This window comes from Pongo pygmaeus, chromosome 20 (assembly GCF_028885625.2).
Source record: "Pongo pygmaeus isolate AG05252 chromosome 20, NHGRI_mPonPyg2-v2.0_pri, whole genome shotgun sequence".
Classification (NCBI taxonomy): domain Eukaryota; kingdom Metazoa; phylum Chordata; class Mammalia; order Primates; family Hominidae; genus Pongo; species Pongo pygmaeus.
The window spans coordinates 49,288,956-49,306,871 of NC_072393.2; the positions used below are offsets into that span (position 1 = coordinate 49,288,956).

At 46.4% G+C, this 17,916-nt stretch overlaps 1 long non-coding RNA gene across 1 annotated transcript; it reads left to right on the forward strand.

Moving 5' to 3' along the window:
* Positions 1–6,369: 6,369 nt before the first annotated feature.
* LOC134738860 (uncharacterized) lies at positions 6,370–11,371 on the forward strand. The gene is made up of 4 exons (XR_010125027.1): positions 6,370–6,420; positions 7,302–8,271; positions 9,424–9,836; positions 10,926–11,371. It is a non-coding gene; the product is annotated as an uncharacterized LOC134738860 (long non-coding RNA).
* The last annotated feature ends 6,545 nt before the right edge of the window (positions 11,372–17,916 follow it).

Genomic DNA, 17,916 nt, shown 5'->3' on the forward strand with positions numbered 1-17,916 from the left:
GTTTTAAAAATACACATGGATAGCCAGGCGTGGTGGCACACACCTATAGTCCCAGCTACTCTACAGACTGAGGCAGGAGGATCAGTTGAGCCTGGGAGGTGGAGGTTGCAGTAAGCTGAGATCCTGTCACTGCACTCCAGCCTGGATGACAGAACAAGATTCTGTCTCAAAATAAATTAAATAAATAAATACAGATGGAAAAAATCGTTTTGGAGACCAAAGGGGAAGACTGAAAAAGGACTATATATTAGATAGGGTTAGGTAGTTATTGTTTATTTTCTCAGGTGTGATCATGGGATTGTGGGCCAGTCACTCTGGGGAGAGGCACGCTAAAGCACTCAAGGACATAGTGTCACTCAAGAACACAGTGTCTTGATGTCTGCAACTTACTCTGACACAGTTCAGAAAAAAACAAGAGGAAATATGGCAAAATGTTAAACTTGAATATAAGGAGAGGATGTGGGTATTCTTGGTATTATTTTTTCAACTTTTCTGGATGTTTGAAATCTTTCATAATAAAAAGTTGAAAACAAAGGATGATGTGTAAGAAAGTAACTTGGTGGCATCAGAGGTCATAGATGGTAGCATTGGTGCAAAGACATCAAGGATGGGAAGGGTCTAGTTATACAAAGAGTAGATGAAAGACACCCTAGACACAGGAACAGCAAGTGCAAAGGCCCTGAGGTAGGAACTAGCCAGCATCACATTGTCAGCCCTGCGAGTGACCTTCCTAGAAAGCAGACCCTTCAGGCCCAGTAAAGCTGCAGATGACTGCACCGTGACTGGCTTCTTTACTCCAACCTCATGAGACTCACCAAGTCACAATCACCCAGCTTCATAATAAAAAGCTGAAAACAAACACTCTTCAATTCCTGCCCCACAGAATTTGAGAGGTAACCAGTATCTGTTGCTGTTTTAAGCCCCGAAGCCGTGGGGTAATTTGCTAGGCAGCAATGGATAACTAATGCAGCTTCTGTCACATCTTCTAGGAAACTTCTTAACCTGCTCTCTCAGTACAAAACCCCCTTCCTCCATTTGGTTCCTTGTAAACCTCTGTTCATCCTTCAAGATTCACCTAAAGGAGTGTTTCCCAAAATAGGGTTCAGGTGTCAGTGGCACAGGGCATGTGAGATGATTCTAAGGGGTTACACATGACAGTTGTTAAAAAGTGTTACAGGCTATGCTTGTGATTAAGTGCCTATTAGAGAAAAATAATTTAAAATAGCATAATAATCCCATGATTGGATAAACATTATTGTTTTAAGATGAGGCCAAAGACAAACAGTGAGTTGCTTTAAGGAAAATTTTTGAGTAAATAGCAGTGCAAGTGCTATTCAGATCGTTAAAGTGGAATACAACTAAAATTTGGAAGCGCAATGAGGAATAGCAGCAATTCCTCTAGGAAACCTTCCCTGCCGCCCCAGGTGGGCCAGTTTGCCCCTCATTCAGACCCCTAAATACCTAAATATCTCTCCACTTGGTGCTGGTGGAATCTGTGAGGATCCCATCTCTGGCTGATGGAAGCCTGTGAGGCTGTGGGCTCTGCATCTGACCTGAGCTCCAAGTCTGCAGGGCAGGCCCTGGGGAAGGGGAGATGGATGGAAAGTGGGGAGTAAGGACAAGTCGGGAGCCCACACAAGGTGGAAGGTTTCAGGACCCACAGAACCTGCCTCTATTCTTGCTGCCTCATCTTGGTGGTGCAGGGGACCTGCAGGAGTGACCTTTGTCACAGAGCTCAACGCACACCTGGCTCAGGAGGTGGAGAAGCTGAAGGAGGATTGGGGTAAAGGTGGAGCAGTTTCAGGTCCTGCTGCTGCTCCAGGCTGACCAGCTGAGCTAGCAGATGAGCAATACCTGGACCTGAGCCACAGAAGCTCCTGCCTGGATTTCCCCAGCATGAAATGCACAACGGTGGCTGCTTTGGGCAGGTGTGTCCCACTCCCACCCTAACAGGAACCTATAGGGAAGGGAGTTCTGAGAGGTGTCGTTCAGCCTAGCCACAGTCACAGTCACCACACCCTCTTATGGGCCTGAGCACCCTGTTCTGTCTGTGCCCTTCCTGGGAATGGGAGGTCCCTGAGAGCGGGGATGGGTCTCATTCATTTTGGGGTCTTAGTATCATTCAGCTTAGGGCTTGGCACAGAGCAGGAGCTCAGGGAGTGCACAGTGAATTAATGAATGATTCTTAAAGAGCCCCTGCATTTAAGTAAGAAATATATCCATTGAATAAGAAATCCATCCATCACAGGTTCTTCCTGTGTCCACCTGGGGGGGGAAAGATGGACTCATCAGTGGCCTGAAAGGGATCAAGTTAAGTCACCCCAAAATGTGCCACGTTGGTATAAGGATTGTTTTGAGTTGAAGGCCATTGAGAATCAACAGATGCTGGAAGAGCACTGCCCTCTCCTTATCTACCTAGAAGCAGAGCATGTATTTCCTTTTGGGAAGGTGTTTCCCCCCCACCCCGGACCATTAAGAAAAGCAACTCTTCCTGGATACGGTGAGTCCACACTGAGATGAGTGTGCATAGACAGACCTCACTAACAGAACCTGCATCTCCATCAGTTCCCCAGGTATTTCCGGGTCACTGCCCCATGATGTATCATCCCTTGAAGAACAAACCCCTTTCCATTGTTAAAATGGTATATAAGCCCCACAAGTCTAGCCGTTTCATTTTTTCTTTTCTGTGAACTCCCATGCATGTAATAAAAATTCTGTGCTCTTTCTGTTGTTAATTGGTCTTTTGTTAGTTTAATTCACAGGCCTCCAGATACTGAACCTAAGTGGGTAGAGGAAAAGCATTCCCTCCCTGAAAGGCAGTTTTCCAGACTAACAAACAAATGTCATAAGTATGTACATCTTCCAGAAAACGGAGTTGCCTAGTTACATAGTATGCCCTGGGCAATGGATTAATACAGGTAACTTAGGCAATTCATCTGAATTTCAGATTTTTGAAGGCTAAGAGCTACCTTCACAGGACCAAGTGACGGTCTCTGGAGTCTGGGTGTTTTACAGAGCTCCAGTGGTAGAAATAATCTTTGCAAGAACATTGTAGGATGCTAGATAGGATCTACTTATATCTCAAGTTGTCTGGGAAGCGGGGACATTTGCTCCTTCTTATCTTGCTGGGATTTCTGTCACCAGCAGTTGGAAGGGACTCCAGTTTTAAGACAAAGGTTTATAGTTTATTTGGCACCAAGAGCAAAAGAAGAATAAAGCTAGGCAGAAAGGGGTATAATATTATCATGTTGAGAAAAGGAATATGGAAAATGTAAACTTTTGCATCTCCTGAGTTAATGAATCTATACTCTGAGAAGGGCAGAAATGAGAACCACATCCCCATCTCTGCAATAAATTCCCTGGAAGGTTTGGATTTTAACCAAGAAGTTTCTGCTTTCCTGGAGAATGTCTCTGAATTCAAACTGTAAACCCCAAAGCCAGAAAAGGTAAACGTTACCTTGTCTGGGCTTTAATCCAAGTTTTCAGTGGCTGGAAACACTGTTACACTCCTGGAGACAAGGTGACCTTGGACACCCAGGAAGAGCCCTGCTCATGGGCACACCTGGCCCTGGAGCCAGACCACCTGGGTTTGAATCCCAGCTCTGCATCTTACCAGCAGAGCTTCCTCTCTGGAAAATGGAGATGATCGTGATATCACTGACCTCAGACTGTGGTTGTCTCCATTAAATTACTAACCCACGTTATAAACATACAAGCATTGGGCACAGAGCATCGACTCAATTAATGCTGATCTGTAATGAATGGGGATTCATGCCAAGTGCTGATGATGTGCCTGACATTAGTGCTGACTGCTGTAAGTACTGGAAGCCATCGTGATAATGAACAGTGACTCTCATCACAGTTCATGGGGTCCTTTGTGAAACATGAGGGGACATTAAGCAGAAACAGCCAGCCCAGCCCTCTCCACCACCCTTTGAGGAAGTGTATCTATACCTGGTTTACAGTGTGGAAACTGAGGCTCAGAGACAGGGACTGGATCGTGCATGGTTGCCCAGTCATGAAGGCCAAGAAATGATGGATGGGATGCAGGCTGTGTGCTCAGCCCCCTCCCTGTGGAGCAGCTCAGGGGCACGGGGCATCCGGTCGCCCTGAAAATGCTGCTCTTGTCTATCTGCCTCTCTCTCTTTCCATCACACTGGGTCTCTGTTTCTGGCTCTGTCTCCTCCTCACTGTGTGTCTTTGGCTCACTTTGTGTCTTCATCTCTGTGTCTCCCTGTCTGTCTGTCTTTGTCTCTCTACCAATGGGTGCCTTCTGTCTCTCCTTCCTTCTTTCCTTCCTTCTTTTCTTTTCTCTTCTCTTGCTTTCTTCCTTCCTTTCTTCCTTCCTTCCTTTCTTCCTTCCTTCCTTCTTTCCTTCCTTTCTTTTCTTTCCAGAGTCTCGCTCTGTCACCCAGGCTGGAGTACAGTGTCATGATCTTGGCTCACTGCAACCTCTGCCTCCTAGGTTCAAGTGACTCTCCTGCCTCAGCCTCCTGAGTAGCTGGGATTACAGGTGTGTCCCACCACATCTGGCTAATTTTTGTATTTTTAGTAGAGACAGGGCTCCACCATGTTGGCCAGGCTAGCCTCAAACTCCTAATCTCAAATGATCCGCCCATCTCAGCCTCCCAAAGTCCTGGGATTACAGGTGTGAGCCACCACTCCAGCCTCTTCTTTCTGTTTCTGTGTATTTATGAGTGTCCTTCCCCCCGCACACTCTCTGTTTCTCCCCCTCTGTATCTCTCCAGCTCTGTCCGTCTCTTTTTCTGGGTCTCTGTCCCTCTGTGTCTCTCTGTGCCTCCCTCTTTGTCTCTGTTCTGATTTTGTGTGGCCCCATCAGCTTGACTATCATGGTGTCTCCATGTCCCTCCTCCTCCTCTCAGATGATCTTTTGGTTCTGTGTATTTTCCTTCTGTCTCTGTGTCCCTGTGGGGGTCTCAGGACCAGGACGAGAGTGAAGTAAGCGAGATGTCTCTGCACGAGTGACCCCTTAATTTTTGGTCCTAGGCCCTTTCTCTCTCCCCCCACTCTCTCTCTTTTCTGGATTACAACACCATTGATTTTTAATCAAGGATCCACAAGCCTCGGTCCTCTCTTGTCTCACCCTAGTCCTGCCCTGCATCTCTCTATGGCTCACCTTCTACTTCTCCGGCTCTGGCTCTTGAGTTCTCCCTCTCTCCATGCCTCTCCTCTCCCTCCATCTCTCTGTGTTAGTGTCTCTGTCCCCTTTGCTCTCTGTCTCTCTCTGTATCTCTCCTCTCCACCCCCGTATATCTCTGACTCTGTCTCTCTCTGGGTCTTTATCATTTTCTCTTTCTCTCTCCATCCCCACCCCAACTCTCTCTCTGTGTTTCTCAATCTCTCTGTTTTCCCCTAAGCTAGGGGCTTCATGTTGCCCATCTGTATTGAGGTCTTGGGTGGCCAGCAGGTTTCTGTGCTTAGTGGGGGCTTCCGCTCGGTGCTTTCCATATGCTGTCCAGACTGGGGTGCTGCAGCTAGAAAGGGAAGAAGGTTTCCATATTTCCTGAGACTGGAGTCACATCCTCTCACCAATGCACTCACCTGCTGACTAACCAGTGTACTTCTGGGAATTGCAAATGCATGAAATGGCACCCATTCTAGACTAGTCACGGCAGTGTTGGCGATGGCCACAGACCTGGAACAACCCTGACGTTTATCCATAGGGAACTGGGTCAGGAGCCATGATCCACATCATGTATACTGTGCAGCTGTGGCAAAGAATGAGGTGTCCTTCTGTCTGCGCACTTGGAAAGGCTTCCAAGATACACCACACAGTGAGAAAAACAAGAAGCAGAACAATGCACAGTGTGCTACCTCTTGCATTACAAAGGAGGAAATGTAAAATTAATTTACAAATGGCCAATAAGCACATGAAAAGATGCTCAACATCACTAATCATTAGGAAAATAAAAATCACAACTACAGTGAGATATCACCTTACATCCATTACAATGGTTGTTCTCAAAAAAAAAAAAAAGAAAAGAACAAGTGTTGGCGAGAGGAATTGCAACGCTTGTGTAGTGTTTGTGGGTATGTAATATGGCGCAACCACTGTCGCCGTTTCTCAAAAAATTAATCATAGACTTACCACAAGATGCAGCAATTCGGCTTCTGGTGTATTCCGAAAAGAACAGAAAGCAGGGGCCCCAGCAGATATTTGCATGTCTTTTTTCATAGCAGCATTATTCACAATAGCTAATAGTTGGAAACAAGCCCAGTGTCCATCCATCCATGAATGAATAAACAAAACGTGGTCTATACGTACAAATGAATGGATTCCGCCGTAACAAGAAGGGTGGTTCTGATGGTGCTTCAACATGAATGAGCCTTGAGGTCTTTCTGCTAAGTGAAATAATCAGACTCAAAAAGACAAATATTGCATGATTCCACTTATCAGAAGTGCCTAACATCGTGAAATGCATAGACAGAAAATGAAAAGGTGGTTGTCAGTGGCTGGAGGGAGGGGGAAGCAGAGTTGGTGTTTAATGGGTACAGAATTCCAATTGGGGAATATGAAAAAGTTCTGGGTGGGGATGGAAAATGGTGGTGGTTGAACAACAACCTAAATGTACTTCCTGCCACTGGATGTACACTTAAAAGTGGTTAAAATGGGCCGGTAGAGGTGGCTCACGTCTAATCCCAGCACTTTGGGAGGTCGAGGAAGGCGGATCACGAGGTCAGGAGATCGAGACCATCCTGGCTAACATGACAAAATCACCTCTCTATCTCTACTAAAAATACAAAAAATTAGCCGGGCGTGGTGGCATGCACCTGTAGTCCCAGCTACTCGGGAAGCTGAAGCAGGAGAATCGGTTAAACCCAGGAGGTGAAGGTTGCAGTGAGCTGAGATCGTGCCATTGCATTACAGCCTGGGTGACAGACGAGACTCCTTCTGAAAAAAAAGAAAAGAAAAAAAGTGGTTAAAATGGTGAATTCTATGTTATATATATCTTACCATAATTTACAATAATTCCTATTGTTTTGCATAAAACAGCTGTAGAAAGCTTTGCAGGTCATGAACAGCACAGCAGGCCACTGGGGCTGGCATGGGGCTAGGACCTGGGTGCATAGGGAACAGGGATGAGACACAGGCTCTTCATGCCTGCACGCATATACGGATACACACAGATGCAAATTTCTGAGCCATCTAAATACAACACCTATTCAAAAAATTAAACAGAAAAAGGAAATGTAATGGAGCTGAAGGATGAGGGCAGGTGGGGCGGCTGCTAAGGAGGACTGTGGAGGCCACATCACCCAACCTTCGAGGCCTCTCTTAGCAGCTGGAATGCATCCCAGGGACTTGGGAGCTCTAGAAAGAGGAGCAGGAGAGGGCCATGGCCGGAGGAGGACTGAAAAAGATCATCTCTGCCACAGAGAAGAAGTTGGCTCGGATGCTGGTGGCCCCCGTGGAGACAGGGAGGCCCGGGGAGACAACTGTATTCATTCAAGGAGGAATGGGTGGTGATGCAAACTTAGGTGGAGGCCACAGGGTGCAGAAGACAGGACACAGCAGAGAGAGATGTAGGACATGGAAGGGACAGAAAGGAGTGACCACGGGACGTAAAGGGGCAAGGAAAGTGGAAGCATGAGAACATCTGCTGGGCATCTGGCTGAGGGGTCGGGTGCCCAGGGTGCCCTTCCCTAAGGAAGAACCCAGGACAGGAGCAGATTCAGAGAAAACCGCCCAGCTCACTCCAGCAAGAAGCAGAAAAGGGACTGGTTAAAGGACAGGGTAGGAAGATCACCAAGCTCCAAGGGCCCTCATGAAGCCAGCTTGGAGGCCACAGGGCCCAGGGCAAGGACCAAACCACAGACACAAGACAGCTCCGGTCAAGATCTTCTGGCTACTGCAGGAGGCAGAAACCACACCCTGCACCCTGCACTGCTGAGGCTGGCCCTGGGGTCCAGAAGCTTCTGCACCAGAAGCTTCTGTCCCCCATCCCCACTCAAAAAATTAAAACAAAAACAAAAGGCAAATTGGTGCCATGCACCCTCTGCTTCCTGGTGCTGTTTGGGATCCTGAGTCTTTCACAGGAGCACCTGATGTGGAAAGCCTGGACTGGTGTTAGTGTCCCTCCTGCAAGGAGTGCTGGGAAAATGAACTTTCTGGCTTCCTCCATGCGAAGGCAGAACATTCCCCATGTGTACTGGTGGCATTTAAAAACTGCAGGGCAGCCAGAGAACATGTACGATGTTCCACGAGGAGAGTTCCCGGCGGGATGTCAGGGTGCAGACGCCCGTCCCAAGGTGGGTATTTGAGCTGAGGAACTGAGAAGCTGGTTTCTGCCTAGAGTTAGAGATCCAAGAGGCATCAGCACACGGAAGGGAGGGAAGCTACGATGCCTCGAGGGTGGGAGATCAGAAGAACCAGGAGAGGCAGGGCCTGGGAGGAACCCCGGGGAGCAGCCTCCTTTAAAGCCTGGGGAAGTAGCTTCAGAGAAGGTGGGGTAGCTTGGGTGGGGGGTGCTGGAAAAATATAATTAAGAAACAAATTTCTGCTCAGCCCAGAAACCCCCCTCACATCCGTAGAAGTAAAAGAAACCTGTCTTATGATTGAGTAAGCATTAAGCCAAAATGTGATGCAATCTGCTAACAGATGACAAAGACAGAAAGAAATCCCACCTTTGTATCCAGCCAAGCAGGTGCAACCCATCACACACATGGTCTCCAGATAGACGGTGACTAGTTCCCAGTTGAGAGGACTCAACGGCACCATTTGTCAAACATAGTTCATCCTAAATTCACCCAGTAACTGGCTTGATTCTCTGTGTGGTTAATTGGCTTTATCCACAGGAAAAACAAACCTCTCTTATCTATGACAGGAGGTAGTTTTGCAACTGGGAGTGAGATGCCCCCAGAAACGAGGTTCCTTCCTTCTCACAGAAACTGAGAGACAGGGGTGCTTTCTGCTCGGATGCCTGCAGAGGGCTCCTATGGCCTTGAGGAGGAGAGTTCTGGGTTGTGAGGCAGGCAAGATGCTTATGTATGCTTTAGAAAGCTTTACATACATCTTCAAGGGATAGAGAAAGAATTTTCAATTACGCCTCTTCTAAAAAATAAATGATCTCAAAGTCCAGCCTAGGCAACATAGCAAGATCCTATCTCCACACACAGAATAATAATAATAAATTTGCTGGGCATGGTGGGGTGTGCATGTAGTCCCAGCTACTCAGCAGGCTAAGGAGGGAGGATCACCTGAGCCCAGGGGGTTAAGGCTGCAGTAAGCTTGGATGGCACCACTACACTCCAGCCTGGGTGACAAAGGGAGACTCTGTCAATGAATGAATGAATGAATAAATATATGAATGAATAGAAAATGCTCTGAGCGAAGAGGAGAGTCTCTTTATCTTTTTGCAACAGGCTAAACAAAATTTTTAAAAATGTATATTTGCCTCACAGAGATTATTCCAGGAAAGGAAGTGGCCCTCAGTGTGAAAGGATGCAAAACTAACCTGTGAGTTCCTGGCAGGTTTAGCAATAAAGGAGGATGTTGCTGATCTCAGTACAAGCAATGTTAGAGAAAGGGGAAGATGGAAGTGGACATGGATGAGTGAGTGGAAGGCGACAAATGGAAGCAAAGAAACGTATCCAGACCATTGAAGATGCTTGACCGAGAAGAAAGAGTCGGTGGAGGGAATGGAAGCCCAAGGAAGTCATTTGTTGCAATAAGAGGCCTCAGAGCACGTGTAGGGTGCGGGGCAGAGCCCATGCAGAGGGGCTGTGGAAGGCTGGCAGGGTGCAGGTGGCCCCACTCTCCGTCACCCTGCAGAGTATGTGGTCAGAGTTAAAGCTCAGTCTGTTCCTGGGATCAGGTAAGAGGTCAGCGTCCGGAGAAGAGAGGCGGATCTTCAGATCCTGCAGACCTCCGTCACGCCCTCTGTCCCTCTCAACTGCTTTTTCTCCATCTCCATTGTCTGGCTCACATTCGTGTCACGTTTTCATTTCTCCCTACCCCTCTTTTCTCTTTTCTCCTCTCTTTTTCTTAACCGTTGTACCTTTGGAAGTCCCACTAATAGAATTTAAACAGCTTTTCAAGTTGATTTTTGTTCCCAGAAATTGACTTTAGACTCTCCATGAATAATGTGGAAATCAAACGAGTATAAGCTGGTTCATGTCTCTGCAAATAAACAAATAAAATCTACATTCCAATGCTTTTTTCTTCCAGAGTAGCCCACATTTGATTTTTTTTTTTTTTAATTACTGTCACTTGCAATAGATTTTTAAATCTCGTAACCTGGTTACACAAATACCATGGGGCAAAAGCCTTACTTCCTGTAAGAGGAAATCAGGCTTGACTAGCCTCTTGCTGGCTTTGAAGAAGTAAAATCAGGGGTTGATAAATTTGCATAGGGTAAATACCAAAGGTCAAAAGTCAACAATAGGTGGTAGAGGGAATACCCCAAATTATAAAAGAACAAACTGTTTAAGCCACAATAGAATTATCGTAGAAATAAACCACGGTCCTTCCTGCTGAAATATTCCACTTAGAATTGTAAAATATTCTCCTCAATAACTCCTGGAAGAGCCTATTAAGAAATTAACGAGGCTGGGCGCGGTGGCTCACACCTCTAATTCCAGCACTTTGGAAGGCCGAGATGGGCGGATCACTTGAGGTTAGGAGTTTGAGACTAGTCTGGCCAATATGGTGAAACCCCATCTCTGCTAAAAATACAAAAATTACCCAGGCATGGTGGCAGGCGCCTGTAATCCCAGCTACTCGGGAGGCTGAGGCAGGAGAATCGCTTGAACATGGGAGGCGGAGGTTGCAGTGAGCCAAGATAGCGCCACTGCACTCCATCCCGGATGACAGAGTGAGACTCCATCTCAAAAAATAAATAAATTAATTAATTAACAAAAGTAAGAGCATCTATGTTCCAAATCCAGTGTATTATTTTATGCAGCCTTTCACAAGCTCCAAAAGATTCACCATGCAGACCTGGAGGTTCTAGAGAAAGACCACGCCTCCTCCTGCAGGTAACTCTTCATTCAGGAAACAGCTCTTGGCTTATCCCTGGGCTTAATGGAATTCGAATACCTGACCATAGGACACCAAGGGCTTTGGGACCTGAATGGCACATCGTGTCCTGGTGACATCTGAGTTACCTGGGGCATGCACAGCAGCCTCCAGCATCCCAGGGAGAGCTGTGTATGGGGTCAGGCTCAAGCAGGTCCCAGGGCACCAGTGACCCAATGGGTGACTCAGACTCCCATGGCACCTGCTCCTTCTGTTTCTCCGCCCACCATATATATGAGCTCATGGGAAATGCTGTGACCTCTTACAGAGGAGGAAAGTGCATGGACTTCCAGCTTCTAGAACTGTGATACGATAAACTCCTGTTGCTTATCTACTCCTCCTCAGTATTTTGTCATGGCAGCCCTAGCAAATTACTACAGGGACTGTGGGGGTTAGGATGACACCAAGCATCAAATGCCACTCCCTGTTCCAACACTGAGACCATTCCACAGCCCCTGAATGACAAGACAGGCCTTCAACCTCAAGACTACCTGGCTATGTAAGAAGTACTTTAGTCACACCACTTCTGAACTTTCTCGCCTACCTTCAGGGCAGGAATTTTTACCATTTTCAAATGAGGACACTGAAGCTCAGAGAAGTGATGCTATTTCCTGATGGATAAGAGGTGATATATTTGAGTCCTCAGACCAACTCTGAAGTAGCAAGGTTGTAGTCTTAAGAGTCAAACTTGGCTGGGCATGGTGGCTCAAGCCTGTAATCCCAGCAGTTTGGGAGGCCGGGCGGGTGGATCACCTGTGGTCAGGAGTTCGAGACCAGCCTGGCCAACATGGTGAAACCCCATCTCTACCAAAAATACAAAAATTAGCTGGGTGTGGATGCATGTGCCTGTAATCCCAGCTACTCGGGAGGCTGAGGCAGGAGAACCGCTTGAGCCCGGGAGGCAGAAGTTGCAGTGAGCTAAGATTGTGCCATTGCACTCCAGCCTGAGGGACAAGAGCGAGGCTTCATCCCAAAAAAAAAAAAAGAGTCAACCTTGAGCTGGGCATGGTGGCTCACGCCTGTAATCTCAGCACTTTGGGAAGCCGGTGAAGTCAGGAGTTCGAGACCAGCCTGGGCAACATGCTAATACCCTGTCTCTACCAAAAATTTAAAAATTAGCTGGGTATGGTGGCTCGTGCCTGTAATCCCAGCTATTTGGGAGGCTGAGGCACAAGGATGGCGTGAACCTGGGAGGTGGAGCTTGCAGTGTGCCAAGATCATGCCATTGCACTCCAGTCTGGAGTCCAAAAAAAAAAAAATCCATCTCAAAAAAAACACAAAAAGACTAAATATGGGGCCTCATGACTGTATATTACTGGGCTTCTGACCTAGTCTGAAAGATCAGGGAAGACTTTCCTGAAGAGAAAGTGAGATATGATGGGCCCACTGTACTCTAGCCTGGGCAACGTAATGAGGCTCTGTCTCAAGAAAACGTGCAGAATAAAACCACAATAAGATACCACTACAGAACTATTAGAATGGCTAAAATTAAAAAGAGTGACCACACCAAGTGTTGGCAAGGATGTGCAGGCACTGGAATGCTCACGCTGCTGGTGGGAATGTAAGGTGGTACAACCACTATGGAAAGCAGTCTGGCAGCTTCTAAAAATTTCAGCATACACCATGCCACTCGGCAATTCCATTCCATTGCCACATTATTTTTATTTAAAGGAAAATCAAGTGGAATGATCTTTAAAGTATTTTTGCCTGACAAATAGATGAAATGTGGGTAACAGCCCAACACTCCCTGGTCAGTCTTCACAGGGCATATGTGGCCTCGTGGCCCCCAGGAAATATGGCTCTTTCCACAAGTGCTAAGTCCACTCTCTCCACCAATCCTAAGATGTTAGTTCCACAGCGCTGCTAGCGTTGGGCTTTGTCTATTTCTTTCTTTCTTTGTCTTTTTTGAGAGGAGGTCTTTCTCTGTCATCCAGGCTGAAGTGCAGTGATGCAATTTTGGCTCACTGCAACCTCCACTTCCCAGGCTCAAGAGATCATTCCACCTCAGCCTCCCAAGTACCTGGGACTACAGGTGCACACCACCATGCCTGGCTACTTTTTTGTATTTTCGGTAGGGACAGGGCTTCTCTGTGTTGCCCAGGCTGGCCTGAAACTCCTGAGCTCATGTGACCTGCCCGCCTCGGCCTCCCAGAGTGTTGGGACGGCAGGTGTGAGCCACTGCTCCTGGAGTGGGCTTTATTTATTTCTATTTCTCTTTCCTTTTCCTGTGTGGTGAAGAGATTGAAAACCATGCCTTATTTTGCAGGAAGAGATGGAAGGCTAGAAAGAGGAAGTAAATTGTTCAGGTCATAGTGAAACGATAGCAGGTCTAGAATATCAGCCTCTTTACTCAAAGCCCACAATTGCCAATATCACAACTTCCTTTCTCTTTATACACTTTAGGGATTTTATTTATTTATTTATTTTTTTTTTTTTTTTTTTTTTTTTTTTTTGCCAAAGTGGAACTCCAGGTCAAAGGACTTTGTTGGTCTAGCGTCAAATTGGCTTCCAAGGTGTTGATCTAATCCATGGGGCCACCAGCACTCAAGGATATAGGTGCACAGCAATGCCAGCCTCGTGTTGTAATCCTTTTATTCATTTTTGCTCCTCTGGTCAGTACACGAAGGCCTGTAAAGATCTTTTCTTTTATTTTTGAGATGGAGTCTCACTCTGTCGCCCAGGCTATGATGCAATGGCACAATCTTGGCTCACTGCAACCTCCGCCCCCCAGGTTCAACCCATTCTCCTGCCCCAGCTGAGTAGCTGGGATTACAGGCACATGCCATCATGCCCAGCTAATTTTTGTATTTTTAGTAGAGACAGGGTTTCACCATGTTGGCCAGGCTGGTCTCGAACTCCTGACCTCAGGTGATCCACCCTCCTCGGCCTCCCAAAGTGCTGGCTGGGATTACAGGCATGAGACACCACACCCAGCCAGGCCTATGAAAATCTTTAAGTGTAACTTTTCATTAAGTGCCATAGATACCTCCTCTTTATAACATAAAGTCCTGTAAACTGAATGCAGATCAGTTTGCCGTAGGAATAATTTGTCTTTGCTGGAACGTGCTTGGTGCTTGGCAAATGAGGAGATTAGAAGTGAACCACTGAGATGACTGATGAGGGTCCTCGGCAGGCTGTGTTGCAGGGGGAAGAGTTCAGGCTGTTTAGAAGGCCTGGGTCGTGCCCCTGGCCACCATTTCCTGGCTTTGTGACTCCAGCTTTACTTCTCCTTCCCAGGGCTCAGTTTTCCTCTCCTTGAAGGGGATGAATGGAACCAGCTCTGGGCGCTGAGCTGCCTGGGTGTAAAGGCTACCTGTAATGGGCAGAGGAGTGAATAGGAGGGCAGTAGGGGAGCCGGACCAAAAGCATCATGTGATCTGCCGTGATCACGGAGGATTTTCTGGAAGTAGCTTGGGCACAATGTGTGCAAGGAGACAGAAGGGTCTCGTGGTGGGGAATAGGACATTCACACGGCCTCCATGGCTCACCTCACAGAGCACTTGTTAAATAGCCAAGAATTTGACAAACAGGCATAAAAGGCCTTCTGAATGTGACACACGACACCCAGGTAGAAGAATATTGCCAAAAATCATTAAAACTACTCTAATCATAAAGTCTGAGTCAGACACATCCAGGTGGTGGAAGAGTTTACAAAAAAAAAAAAAGTGAACCGTTGCTTTCAATGACATTAAAGAAAATGAAAGGCAATTGGGGAGCACTCCTAGATTAAAGGGGAGTCCAGAGATGAGATGTAAACCAAAAGGTATCTGAGACAGGTCTCCATCAACTTAGAAGCTTATTTTGCCAAGGTTAAGGACACAGAAAAACCATGCAATCATAGAAACAGTCTGTGGTCTGTGCCTTTTTCCAAAGATAATTTTGAGGGCTTCAATATTTAGAGTGGAAAAGCTGGCTGGAGGTGAAAGAAAGAGGGTGTGGTCACATTACTGAATACACATGGTGTAAGAGAAAGGAGGAGGTAAGGGAATAATCAATCACGTATTCATCTCACGCTCAGTAAATTGGCACCTTACGAAAGATAAGGTGAATATGGCCGGGCGTGGTGACTCACGCCTGTAATCCCAGCACTTTGAAAGGCTGAGGCGGGAGGATCTCGTGAGTCCAGGAATTTGAGACCAGCATGAACAACATGGCAAAACCCATCTCTACAAAAAAAATACAAAAATTAGCTGGGCATGGTGGTGGGTGCCTGTAGTCCCAGCTACTCGGGAGGCTGAGGTGAGAGAATGACTTGAGCCCGGGAGACAGAGGTCGCAGTGAGCCAAGATCGTGCCACTGCACCCCAGCTTGGGAGACAAAGTATGATACTGTCTCAAAAAAAAAAAAATAAGTAAAAATTTTTTTAAAGAAAGATAAGATGAACATAAAGTAGCTACCTACAGAGATACTTAACCTTTTCTCTGTAGCTGTCTGCTTAGGAACAAAAGGAAAGGCAGTTTCTTGCATGACTCAGCTTCCAGTTGTTTTTTTTTTTTTTTTTCCTTCTGTCATAGTGAATTGGGGTCCTGAGTTTTTGTTTTTCTTTCACAAAGACAACGCAGTGCAGTTCATGCTTGACCCCGGATGTTCTCCTGGTCAGAAAGCAAAAACGCAATGAGAAATGTTATTGGGACAACAGAGGAAAACTGGAAATGGGCTTCCTATTAGACAACAGTGCATCCATGTAAACTACACGGTTCTGATCCTGGTCTGTGGTTACGTAGGACAAAGTCCTTAAGAATAATCTACATAGGCTGGGTGTGGTGGCTCACACCTGTAATCCTAGCACTCTGGGAGGCTGAGGCAGGTGGATCACCTGAGGTCAAGAGCTCAGGACCAGCCTGGTCAACATGGTGAAACCCTGTCTCTACTATAAACAGAAAAATTAGCCGGAGTGGTGGCAGGCGCCTGTAATCCCAGCTACTCGGGAGGCTGGGACAGGAGAATTGCTTGAACCTGGAGGGCGGAGGTTGCAGTGAGCAGAGATCACGCCACTTCACTCCAGCCTGGGTGAGAGAGCGAAACTGCATCTAAAAAAAAAGAGAGAGAGAGAAAAAAAAAAATAATCTACACTTTTTTTAAAATTTTTATTTATTTATTTATTTATTTATTTATTGTGATGGAGCCTGGCTCTGTCACCCAGGCTGGAGTGCAGTGGTGTGATCTCGGCTCACTGCTGCAACCTCCACCACCAGCTTCAAGTGATTCTCCTGCCTCAGCCTCCCAAGTAGCTGGGATTACAGTTGTGTGTCACCATGTCCAGCTAATTTTTATATTTTTAGTAGAGATAGGGTTTCACCATGTTGGCCAGGATGGTCTTCAACTCCTGACCTAAAGTGATCCTTCCAAAGTGCTGGGATTACAGGTGTGAGTCACCGTGCCCAGCCCCCTTAAGAATAATCTTAAGAAGGTTCTTGCTGAAGCACTTAGTGGTGAGAGTTACAATGTCTACTCCTTGTTTTTAAAATTTAATAATATTTTAAAAGCATGTGTCGTGTGTATATAAACAAATACAATAAAATGTGAAGAGTGGGTGAATCCAGTGAAGGGGATATTTGTGTTCACTGTACTATCCTTGCAGCTTTTCTGCCGGTTTGAAATTTTTCTTTCTTTTTTTTTTGAGATGGAGTCTTACTCTGTCGCCCAGGCTGGAGTGCAGTGGCACGATCTCAGCTCACTGCAACCTCTGCCTCTTGGGTTCAAGCGATTCTCCTGTCTCAGCCTCCCCAGTAGCTGGGACTAGAGGTGCGTGCCACTACACCGGGCTAATTTTTGTATTTTTTTTTTTTAAGTAGAGATGGGGTTTCACCATGTTGTCCAGGTTGGTTTCAAACTCCTGACTTCAATAGATCCACCCGCCTTGGCTTCCCAAAGTGCTAGGATTACTGGCGTGTGTCACCGCGCCCAGCCTGAAATTTTTCAAAATGAAAACACCGCAGGTCAGGAGTTTGAGATCAGCCTGAACAACATGGTGAAACCCTGTCTCTATTGAAAATACAAAAATTAGCCAGACATGGTGGTGCACACCTGTAGTCCCAGTTACTCAGGAAGCTGAGGTGGGAAAGTTGCTTGAGTCCAGGAGATGGAGGCTGTAGTGAGCTGCAGTGAGCTACAACTGCACCACTGTACTCCAGCATAGGTAAGAGCAAGACTGTTTCTAAAAAAAAAAGAAAAAAAATTACTGGGCATGTACTATATGCCATGTAGGTGGTGGAGACATAGCAGGAGATCAGACAAACACTTCCCTGTCTCTGTGGCAAATATTAAACTTGCAATAAACTTGCAAAGACAAATAAAGATGAAATTTATAGAGATGTCAAAAATAAACATGTAATTGCAAGTCACATTCATTTCTCTTTCTCTGCTATTCCTGCTCTCGCCTTCCCTCTTCTGCTTCTCCTCTCTCCGTCACAGACACCCCCAACGTCCCTCTGCAGTCACTGACGGATACCCCTGGTTCCTTCCTGTCTTCCCCCTCCCCAGTGTGTTACAGCTGATTTGTACAGCGCTGGACAGGCCAATGGTTAAATAGCTAGGGATTTCATCAGCCCAGTTGGCAAACTGTTGGTAGCTTAAAATCAGAGATGCTATGAGTATTTACACCAGAGAAATAGGCCAACACTACGAGTCAGGGTTTGTGGGTATTGTTTTTCAGAAAACTTGGTTTTTCAGCACAACACTGCTCTCCCATCAGCTTCCAGCAAATAAATGTTGCATTTTTCAGATATATCCTAATTCTTTCATAGATATTCAGTCTCTACTCCACTTCTGGCCAAGCCTCTCCCGGTGGTAGGAAAATGGGGACTTGAGTCCTATGTTGTACTGTGAGGGTAGAGAATAGAAGAGAAAGCATGAGAGAAAAGCATGAAAAGGAGAAT